The sequence below is a fragment of the Thamnophis elegans genome, chromosome 2, assembly GCF_009769535.1.
Source record: "Thamnophis elegans isolate rThaEle1 chromosome 2, rThaEle1.pri, whole genome shotgun sequence".
Classification (NCBI taxonomy): Eukaryota; Metazoa; Chordata; class Lepidosauria; order Squamata; family Colubridae; genus Thamnophis; species Thamnophis elegans.
Window position 1 is genome coordinate 57,246,082 of NC_045542.1, and position 9,317 is coordinate 57,255,398.

The 9,317-nt window shown below is 35.1% G+C and overlaps 1 protein-coding gene across 1 annotated transcript in view; it reads right to left on the minus strand.

Moving 5' to 3' along the window:
- The window catches only part of TNRC6C (trinucleotide repeat containing adaptor 6C), a 141,842-nt gene extending 132,892 nt beyond the window's left edge, over positions 1-8,950 (minus strand). Inside the window, 1 exon segment of the mRNA XM_032208885.1 lies at positions 7,348-8,950. The gene's annotated coding sequence lies outside the window, so the exon portion shown is untranslated.
- Between the last annotated feature and the right edge of the window lie 367 nt (positions 8,951-9,317).

Here is a 9,317-nt window from a genome sequence, read left to right on the forward strand (position 1 = left end):
AGCATGAGCTCCATATATGCATTTGGAAAAGGACGACCTTTATGTAGCAGGCAGTTGCAGACATTAAATGGAGAATGTAATACAAGAAATGTACAAGAAAAGTAAAATAATATACTTCCCAAATGTACAAAAAAAATAAAAGAATGAAATATTTTACTTTTTAAAAGAGATAATGGAAAAAGTACAAAATCTGTAAAAAAAACTGTAAGAAAAATATTCAAAGTATTCTATATACACATAAATGTATACGTAGACATTACTTTCTAGTTATATTTAAATATTAATTCCAAAGAAGCACTATTTTGGAAGCATGTTAACACCAACTATAGCAATAACAGTTCGACTTATATACTACTCCATAGTGCTTTATAGCACTCCCTGGGGTGTTTACAAATGTCAGCATATTGCCTCCAACAATCTGGGTCTTCGTTTTACCAAGCTCGAAAGGATAGAAGGTTGAGTCTATCAGGATCAAACTGCTGGCTATGGGCAGAGTTGGCCTGCAACACTGCATTACAACCACAGCGCCACCATGGTTCCTAACTATAGACATTCATGTCTTACAAGCATAAATATTACTCAATGACATTTTATATAATTTTTCATTCAACACTACTACCTTTAAAACTGTAATATGAATACAGAAATGCTTGTGCATCAATATTTTTTCCAATGCATAAACTAAACCCTTTAAGATAGTAAAAGAAAGCTATAATTTTGCCAGTTGAAAATCTATTTCTGAACAGCTATGAACTAATCCTGACTTCTTATGAAATATTATCATTTAAAATATTTCAAACAATGCTGTTACAGTAATATTTTATAGCAGGAGAAATAAATATCTATTATTGCTTATTTTGCTCAAATCAGTCAATTAACAAGATACAATATAAACAGACTAACTAAACTGAAATAAAACTGAGTTAGTTAAGTTGTTTTCACATTTCATACTATCCTTATAGATTTAATAGAGAAACTGCGCTTTGAGTAGTTATTTTAAATTCATTTTCTACCTCTAAAAATCAGGTGGGAGAGACAGTTTGGTGCAGTGGTTTAGGCACAAGGCTACATAGTGGGAGCCTGAGTTCTACTCCTAAGGTACAAGGTCAGCTAGGTGATCTTGGGCCAGTCATACCTCCCTTCAGCCCTAGGAAGGAAGTGATAGTAAACTTATTCTGAAATCTTGCCAAGAAAAGCAGGTACTAGTACAAACAGTTGGCAGGAGTTAAGACTGACTTGAAAGGATGGAAAAATAATAATAATTAGACACTGGAAACTGGTAACAATAGTGGATGTCAACTACATGGGACAGCCAAAATACAGTAATGGATAATACTTTTTATACTTCTGTAACTGTATTCTTGAAGATGAACTAACAGCAATTTATATTATCTGCAACTTTCAAAGTAAGCAGATATTTTTTAACAAGGTGAAAAAGCTTATTAGTTCTTTCAGCTCTTCCTCAAGTGTACAACAACAGACTATTTGTTCCTTCAACTTCACTGGTGGCAGATATTATTTCCATATGATTGACAACTAGGTGACACTGCGAGGAGCAGTAAAGCAAATCTGCTATTGGGCTGAATCTTTCATTTGCCTACAATCCCTCATACAGTATATTCATAGAACAAATCTCTAGTTACTTTGCCTAGAGTTTCAAAACAAAAGTGTCAGATATATAAAGAAATTGAATGAAAGATTAAATATTAAATATCTGTCTTTGCTATTAATTACAAACAGGTTTAACTTTTTAACTCAAAATTCCTGGAGATTCTTTCAAAGGGTAAACAAAATAAAAACTGAATTAAAAAAGCACCCTAACAAGATAAAAGACCAAGGTCAAGCAAACAAAAAAAAAGAATTAATAAGCTTTTAATAACAAAATATTACCAATGCTGCTATAGAAAAGCATGTAAATGATTCTTCTTGTCTATAATATACCACAGTAGTGAGAGAATTTGAGAAGGGCTTTACAATACAGTGTGTTTAATTACCTTTTTATGTCAAGTACTAATAATAGCTTTATATTTATGGCTACTCCAAGGAAATCCATTTATTTTGAAAAAAAAGCTAAAATTACTTTTAGGCTCATTCTTGAAAAATGTTTTCAACTTGAATAATAAGCAGAAGCAATCTAGATATGTAAAAAAAAACTAGAATTTGCTAGTTGTGTTTTATGATTATGTACTTTATTTAAAAATTAAATGCCAAAACAATATTTTAAAAAGAAAAAAATCTGCAGAGATAAAATTGTTTATTAAGAATACATTTCACCTTTCTAGACCTCCAAAGGCAAACTACAGAGCTGTGTACAACGCTAGACAATCTGGGCAGCCAGCCATAAAACATTACTTCTATAGCAGATTTTGCTTTCACTCCTAAGCTCTTCACAGCTGTAAAATATAACAAGAGAAGTTCTGGTAACCGGCCTATGTGCCACAGACTATTTATGATTCAAAGGCTAAAGTTTATTTGCTTTACTTTGAATCCTTTTTTAGATACAAAGCCACACCCAACTGGGTATTCAAAGTTAATCTTCTAGATTGCAGAGAAAATAAAAACACATAAATGACTTGTTACATAGTAACATCTGATGACTTTCCCAATAGCTTTTACTGAGAAGATGCAAATAGATAACTCATGTAAATAATACTGATTACAGTATGACTACAAACCGGAAACTTTCTTAAATACCTTTGTATTTGGAAGTTCACAGTTGGAAATATTGTTATAATTCAAAATGTTGACCAAAGTTCAAAGAACTATACAACATGCCAAATTCCCAAGAATTGGGAAACAAACAAAATTGAAGCACTCCTCCAAATAGACACAACTAGAGGAATAAAGAAATATAAAAATCTGCTATCTCTTTGTATGTCAGCAATAGTATTTTGTGGCTCTCTAAATCCCAACTCTTAGTACATAGTTTAAAGCAGGTTCCACTGAAATCAATGAACAGTCTAATTTAGAATGTTTTTATATGGGGATTCATCTTTCTCTACAACTTGCTATATTTATGCACAAATGCAAAAGTTATGCATCATAGAAAATGAATTTGGTAAATCAGTTTGTTACATCCAGAGCATATTACAATTCAACAAAATATTTGAGTCTTTCAGTTCTGGCGCAGCTAAAATACCTTTATAAAGTTACTGCAAAGCTCAAGACATTATCACCAAAAGGCATCAGCTGATACTAAATTGGCTAGACTGCATCATCATCAGGCACTTAAGAGGTTTCTTATCATTCATCTATAGTATTAAAATAGAATGATCAGTTCTTTTCTATAGCTTCAAGGTGGGGGGGAGGTTTCAAGTATGACATCTTGTAATATGGATTTTAGTTTTTAACAACAATTTGATGGTGCATCACAAGGTAACATCCTGCAAAGCAAGGAATGCAAATCCTAAGCAGCAGCCAAAACAATAATTTTATAGTTCATAGTGTATTTCCAGCTTCACCAAAACATATTAGATTTAATATTTAAAATTCTTTATATGAAGTAATGGTATCAACTAGGATAGTTATAGATTTGAAAGGCAAAGAAATTAGCATTTGTTCTTTGGATGAATTGAAATGAGTAGAAACTAAGCATTAAGTCGGTAAGTGTTCTCAGAGATACTTTCTTAGCAATTCTTTCCATCTGAAATCCGCCTTTGCTGAAGGAAAAGGCTGCCCCACCCCTGACCTCCTCCTCTTCCAGCTTGTTTTGGAAAGCAGCCAGATGACAGTATTGGGAAAAGTGCATATTTATCTCAACAAGACCAGCTTCAGAGAACAACTAAATGTAATTTTAGGTATTATTCATTCTTTCTTCTCAATGGCCTTTATGTTTTTATTCCATTAAGATGCTGTTCCAAATTATATCTACATTGATGCTTTAGTAACTGTATTCCTAAAGCTTACTATCATTAAACAATCATCCTTGTAAATAAAAGTGAATTGTTCATTGATGGAAATTCATTTGCATCTTTAACTAAGGCAAGGAAAAATATTTATATGCACTTTGCTACAGTGAGTATTCCTTTTTGCACTTTTTTCACACCTGACTAAAATATTGAATCTCTGAAACACATCCAAAGACACCACACCCAAAAAACCTGTTGTTAGACATATGATACTCCAATGCTTACCATGTGATCCTCCAGTTTATGATACACTGAATACTGACGTAAGATTTAAATCAGCAAAAATAGCTGAAAAGTTTAATTAATACCTTAATATTTGTCTGCCCAGCAATATTAATCATTGTTGCAAAATGGTACATTAGCTACAATTGCAGATTAAAGATTAAGAGTTCCTGTTTTCAATGGGAAAAATAGTGATTATTATGTGAAAGGATCTCTTTCACTCAATAAAAATCTGTTACAAGGACAGAATTTCAAAATATAGAATATTTATCTTATTAGTACACATTTTAAAAAGTGTGAGGTTCAAAGCAGAATTTCTCACCAAAAGGTAAGTGCATTATTCGCTTTTATCAGCTTATCTATTTAAGAACTGTGATGAATTTCACAAAGGCATGACTACTGAATCACAAGAGATATAGTATATACCGCTTTAGAGCTTATGATTTAAGAGTACAAATACCCTTCATGAGACTGTGCCTGCTTAACTGACAAAGAGACTAGCATTGACATAGTATTTTTTGTCAACATCATACCTCTAACATTCGTATTGTGAGGAAGAACAAACTTACATTTGGGATATTTTAATTAATCATTTTAAAGTGTTTTGTAGGCTGCTTGTTGACACCAGAACCAAAGTGAATCAAACCATCGGCCTACTTAGTCCAATATTTATTTCTATAATGGCCAACCAAATGCCTATGGAAATACCAAAGAAAGGAATAACAGCTTCCTCTGCTGCTGTTTCTCAGTAACTGATAGTCTAAGCATGCTCTCTCTGATCCTGAAGGTAGCATATTTATTAGCAATTTTCTTCTTCAGGAATATATATAATCGCTTTTAATATTATCTAAGTTGCTGGCTATAGCTGTATGTTGTGATACCACATTTCAGAATCTATATGATGTGCCAAAAGCATTTTCAACACTCAGCATCATTTGACAACCTTTGATTCTTGTATTTTGAAAAAGAAAAACTTTAATAATTTATTTGTCCCATGTACAGTATATATACCACTATTTTGCCCAGTTACTTTGCTTTGTTTTCTCAATTTAAAAGCACTAAATGAACATTTACATATGAAAATGATGGAATTGTTTAATAATTATGGTTACCATTTTCTGCACCCTTTTTATCTTGATAATATGCTTTTTAGTATGCAGTTGTTGGCTACATATATAGCATTTCATATGGTCACATTATGTATTTGCATTGGAACACTACAGAATAGTATTATTTGTGGCTCCTTTGTAATGATCTCCAGCATGGAATTCACTTTTTTTTTCACAGTTGCTGCGCACTGCAATGACATGTTCATTGAGTTATATCTATTATAAGCCCACTATTCCTTTGCTGTGGTCAGTCACTCTCAGCTTGACTATTCTTTTTCAGGAAATATGAAAAATCAATATAAGGGAAAGCAGAATGCATTTCTGTCTTCTATATTGCACTAATCCTATCATTAAGTCCATTTAATTCTTGATCAGTGAAAATGTATTGGATTAAAATTAATAATACAGCAAAATTATTGCAAAACTAGAAATCTTGTATTTTGTTCAGTCTATTTAACATAGTAATTAAAAATGGAAAGCATGTAATGTTAAAAATATAAAATTAACCAAATTGAATCAATAACTATAATTACATTGGAAAGAAAGAAAATACTATTATGTATTTCATTTATTACAATAAATGCTATTGCCTTTTTTCAAAAGTTACCTATGATAAAATATTTGTTAATTGAAGGGTTACTAATATACTTGTGTAGAAAATTTAAATCTAAAATTTAAAAGGTAATACAAATAGCAATAAAACATGTTTGTATCTATGAATGAAATTTAAATATTTTTGTGTCATTTTAGAACAAAGTTGAGAATATATAGTTGAAACTGAACCTAGAGACCCTCAACTCTGATGATAATCAGAAATTCCTGTAACAAGTCATATTAAATCTTGAGTTTTTCCTGTGTAAAACTGTTTATTTTTCTAAATTCTGATGGAAATAATTAGGCTATATGGACAAAACTAACAGCAAAAATTCAAATATGCAAAAATAATAAAACACATTGTCAGCTTTTAAAAACATTTCAATAATTATAGTTTTATTTCATATGTAGGTATTTCTCACAATCTAGGTTTCTATGTTATGAATCTACTGATATAAAAACATTTGTCTAAAGTATTACTAGACAGGTTATTTTATGCTGTTCCACATGCAGACGTTTAAGTAATCAAACTATCCTTTAACATTCTGTTTATAGACTGACAAAAACATTAAGGAATTTTAAATCAGGCTTAGTCACCTTTGTAATATTAAAAGTATCAGAATAATCTTCTATACATGAACTATGTTTCTAGAGAGCCTAGCTTTTGATTAAAATAACCCAAAGATTTTGGGTACAGTTTCAGCAACGTTCCATAGTAAAATTACATGCAAATTGTCATTTTATCTGTGTTTATTTTTAATCATTGCTTGTTCCATTTAATCAAAAGTCCTACGAAAAGGGGGAAAATCTAGCCTTCTTAACAAAACTCCAGCAAAGAAATAGAGACATCAGAAAAACTACTTTGGGGGGGGGGGGGGGAGAAAGGCTGCAGTCCTTTTCGCATACCAATTGATGAGTCCTACTAAACACAATGGAATTTAATTCAAATAAGTCTATACAGAATTGCACCGCTCATTATTTAAATGCCCAACAGTAACTAATCATAGATGAAGTTCAAGTTTTGACCACTTGGTTACATTCAATCAGCTTCTCTATTCTAGCAATACTTACACTGAAATTGCCAAGATTAATTATCACTATTTTCAAAACAGCACACCACATGATAGTAAGAGTTACTTAACAACAGCATGAAAACCTTAATAATTCAAATGAAATCATTTCTCATTATTTCCATTTTCTTCCATATTTTTCTCATAAATGAGGCGTTTGGAGTTTTCAGTAGAGGTAAGGAATATGAGAAACATTGAAGTTTTTAAATTATCTGAAGCTGTCAATTGGGGATTTTTTAGCTTGTGGAATACATTAGCTTGAGGAGATTTGTTAATTTTTCATTTTAATAAATATATAACGATTACAAAACAGATTACAGTTATATTGTTCTGAATCAAGAGCTACTTCCTAAGGAACTGCAGGCACTGAACTTCATTAAGAGGTCTTTTTTATCTGCAACTTTTCTGCCTCCACATTAAGAATGTGAATGGTCCTTCTCTTACCTTGCTTCGTTTCCTTCTGGGGCTCTTTGGCAGCTTTCGACTCGGTCTCCTTGAAAAAGAACAAATGAATATTTTGTCTGGCGCCTGGGAGTTTCACTACCGTGCTCCTTTTAATGCTTTTTCTTACAAAAAATACCCGTATTTTTCACGTTGAATATGAAAAAAATCTCTCACGGCCAATAAAGTCAGTTTTTTTTAAAATATCTATGCTCGTTCCAAATTAAAACAAAAAACAAAAACCACCAAAAATATTCTGCCACAAAAGAGGAGGAAGGGGGTTGGGAAAATCAGACAAGAAACCAACAGTAGAAGAGCTGTATGCTCCAGTTTTATTTCCAGCCCAGAAGATAAGTGCAGCAGAGGCAGGTCCAATTCCAAAACAAGAATATTTTTTCTTCAATGAAGCAAACTCACAATATGAGTTCTCAGCTAAATTCTGCACAGAGAATTTTGTTTTTAAAATTAAACATAGATGATTGCAGCAAAAATATACTGTCAGGATGAGCGTGAAATCTGTATGCTTTGTAGTTGTTCAGGATACGGCTTTTAAAAAGGTGTTGGTAGATTCTCAGTTTACATGGAGGAACATCTGAATATTTTGTTTTCAAAAGTGCAAATTAAAATGGATAATATCGAACCCATTCAAAGGTTTAAAGGGGATTAGCTCAGAAAAACAAAAAAGAGCCAGAAGACTCTGAGACAGAGATCCAAGTACCCAGTAAAGTCTTTTTTTTTTTTAAGGAAAGCGAGACGTAGAACACAAGCAGTGGGAAAAAAATCTAACAGTTTCTTTCAGGAAGATCCAAGGGGGAGAAGAATCCAGGCAAGGATCCACAAATGCCAGGGAAATCCACCAGCAGTGCTTTTCATCCGTGGATCCAAGGAAGGGAGCTCCAGCAGTCTTTCTCATGTACCGGGATCCTAAAAAGGATCCAGAAAATAGGCTTCGTGGCGAGGAAGGAGCCCACCACTCTCTTTCATACGGATCCACCCAGACAAGCAAAACATAGGTGGATCCAGAGAAGAAGGCAAAATCCAGTCTCTTTCTCACAAAGACAGGATCCGCAAAACCCGGGGCGATCCCGCAGCTGAGTTTCTCACAAGGAGGTCCGTCAGTCGTTTCCTCTCCCCGCGGGATCCACCCAGTTAAAGAGCAGAATTCACAGCAGCAGCAGCCGCTCGCTCTCCGTCCCTCCCCAGCGATTGACGAGAGATTCTCTGGGGGAACCAAGGGGATTTATGGAGGCAGCAGAGCCGCAGGGACGGCTCTCCTCGGACCGAGCTTTCGCTTGTAAAGGGAAAGGGGTTGGGCCGCTGGCAGGACAAGCAACGCCGCTGGGTTCAGTGATGCCGCTGACCCGGCCCTCCACTCCTCCTTGCAGTAGTAGTAGTAGTAGCAGCAGCAGCAGCAGCAGCCGTCGCCTCCGCCGCCTGTGCCCTCCGCTTCAGGAGCAGAGCTGCTGCCACCGCAGCCATTTTGTTACTAACTGACAAGAGCCCCGCCAGGCAGCCAGCGCGAGACCACAACGGGGCGAGGGGGAGGGAGAAAAGGAGAGAAGGAGAAAGAGAGCGAGCGAGAGAGGCGAAAATCCCTCCCCTCCCTTCCCTGACCTCAAACAGGAAGTCCCGACCACCTCTCCGATCACGTGGCCAAGCCGAACGCATAAAAGAGGCTCCGTGCAAAGACAGTACAAAAGGCGAGCCAATGGGGCGGCGGGAGCGGTTAACGGGCCCCGCCTTTCTGTCAGCCTTGTCTCGTCGCGTGAGAGCGGGAGCCGATGTTTTTTTTTTTCCCCGGCTGGGCGGTGAGCGCTGCCTCGAATGGCTTTACCTGCTCCGTCCATCTTGTGTGTGTGAAGCTAAATCTCCATAGAGAGGGAGTGAGAATCGCAGGTCGTCCCCGGCCGCTTTGCGCAGGGAAAAAGCAAAGCCAAAACCCAAGGCTGGGAATGCGAGAAGGCGCAGGTTAA